General features: G+C 46.7%; 1 pseudogene; it reads right to left on the bottom strand.

Moving 5' to 3' along the window:
- Window positions 1–484: 484 nt before the first annotated feature.
- On the bottom strand, window positions 485–1,310 carry LOC118620359 (annotated as a pseudogene).
- Window positions 1,311–2,453: the final 1,143 nt, after the last annotated feature.

The raw sequence follows: 2,453 nt of genomic DNA, 5'->3' as shown, positions 1-2,453 counted from the left end.
TCTCTGCACTGTCTACATGGAATCCATTGGCCACATGAATATTCAAAATGTGGCTATAATGCAATATGTATAATGAGGAAATGGATTTTTAGTATAATTTAAATTTAAATAGCCATGTGTGACTAGTGGTTACCAACTGAACACTGTAGTTCTAATGTCCCATGGGCCCAAACCAGCGGTTTCTTTGGGGGACTCTTCAATCAGTGCTGAAGGGTAGGGGGTTGCAGCTGGGAAGCTCTTAACAGATCTGTTTGGCTACTTAAACAAGATCTAAAATTCTCTGCAGCTTCTGGAGGCAGGGGTGGCACAACCTGCTGAGAGGGAGAGGACTCTTGGGAGGCCTGAGTGTGCTCTTCCAGCTGCTGCTAATGCTGATGGGAGTGAAAGGCCTGGGATTCTGGTCACTCGGATGGGAGGAGGCCCTCAGGCTTGGGCCACCCCTGGGGCATTTGTGCACGAAAATCATCGCTGTGGGGTTGGCAGGGAACTGGAGGTGGGGGGCGCTCATTTCCGGACAGGGTTTCCAGAGGCAGAGGAGGATTTAAGGGTCGAGGGAGGACCTGAGAGCCCTTTCTGGCTGCCTGCAGGCTGAACAGGCCCTTTCTTTTTGGGGATTAAGATCTTGTTCTTGTTCTTGAATACTCTGCTGGGATCCAACTTGCTCACAAAGGAGTCAGTCTCTTGGGTGAGCAGGTCTGAACTGTAGGTGATGGGTTTAAACATGCTGAACCATTGGTTGGCCGGTGGGCTAATGCCATAGTTGGTGAAGGTGTACTGCCACTGGGGCAGGCCCAGGTGTGTGCTGAGCAGGCGATAATAGGCGGTAAAGGTATCTGTGAGAAAATGCCAGTATATTGCTCTGTCCAGGAACCAGATCCCAGTGTCTTCCGCTAAGGCTGGTTTCCCTTTCTTGTAGACAAGGCAAACCTTCCCATTCCCATTGCAAGGATCCCCCTCAAATACCACACTGCGAGAATCAAAGTGAGGCTTCTCGGCTGGTTCTCACTGGCTTCTTGTGTATCGTCCTCCAGGGCAGCCAGAGTTGGTGCGTTAGGAAGTGAGTACATGGAAGACTGCTGAGTTCAGTCAGTTGTGTAATACTGTTAAGTGCCATGCTGCCCAACGGAATGGTGTGCTCATCCAGCTTCACACTCCATGTCATGTGGAGGCCATTGGTCATCAGGTAAAAATTCTTTATATCCTCAGGCAGCACACAGTTATTTTTTTGTTCCCATGAAGAAATCATGTGACATTCAGCAGGTGCCTTTTCTATGATGGTCACCTCTGTCACACCTGGGGATGATTCTAGGATGCGGGTGATGCCCAGGGTCAGCTTCTCCAGGTGCGGCTGGCTGGGGCCCACAGACAGGGCCGGCGACTCCTCCATGGCTCGTGTCCCCGCTCGGTGCGCGGCCCGGGCAGCGGAGGGGACGGGGCGGGCCAGCGGGGAGGTCCGCTGGGCTGCACACCGCCCCCGAGGCGCGGCCATCAAGTTCACCGGGGCCTCAGCAGGCACTTCGCACCAAGCCCTGCGTTTTCATTTTCATTTGATTCAAAATACTTTCTAATTTCTCCTTTGACTTTTTTTTTTTTTTGACCATATGTTATTTAGAAGTACAATATTTAATTTCTAAATTTTGGAGGACTATTCCAGAGAGCATTCTGTTAGTGATTTCTAACCTAATTCCCTTGTGCTCAATATTAATATTGAATAACCTGAATGCCTTTAAACTTATTTAGTTTTGTTTTATGGTCCAATGCAATCTACCTTAGGGAATATCACATGTGTACTTGAAAATGTTTGGTTTTGGTGGAGTCAAGTCAATTGATAGTATTATTCAAATCTTTTATTTCCTTCCTCATTTTTCTTTCTCCTATTCTATTCATTATTGGGATCCAGTTAAATGACTTGGAAACTGCTATTGTAGTCTTGTTTGCATATTTGTTATATGGAAACATTGTAATGTTCACTCCAGGGTCAACCAATCTCTGTTACTGAGGAAAGATTCTTCTCTGTACCCTGCCCAATGTCCCATGACACTTAAGATTTTCCAGTGTGTTTGGTAGGCGCTACTCCTGCCCTTGGGTGATCACTGACCGTTGTTGCATTTTGGAAGGTTATTTCCCCAGCCTTTCATCCTTACACACATGTGCTGATTGATCATGGAAGATCTTAGGATCTCTGGAGTTTTCAGTCTGTGTAGCTCCCTTCTCCACAGTAATGTATTCTGTGGCCTCCATCTGCCTTTGTTCACTGGATTCTCTGTTTCATATCCTCAACTTATGGTGTCTACTGAACTCCACCTAGATTCTTCTGGGGTTGTGGTCTGAAAACTCTCTCAAGGGATCTCTATCTTAATTGCTTCATGTCTAGTTTCTTGAAAATTGTTGCTACATAGAGTTTGTTCATTTTTTTTTTTATTCAGACAGAAGGATAAATCCGATCTCTGTCA

The sequence above is a fragment of the Molossus molossus genome, unplaced genomic scaffold, assembly GCF_014108415.1.
Source record: "Molossus molossus isolate mMolMol1 unplaced genomic scaffold, mMolMol1.p scaffold_m16_p_7, whole genome shotgun sequence".
Classification (NCBI taxonomy): Eukaryota; Metazoa; Chordata; class Mammalia; order Chiroptera; family Molossidae; genus Molossus; species Molossus molossus.
Note: the sequence above shows the minus strand (reverse complement) of the source record. Positions and strands in the feature narration are given on the sequence as shown.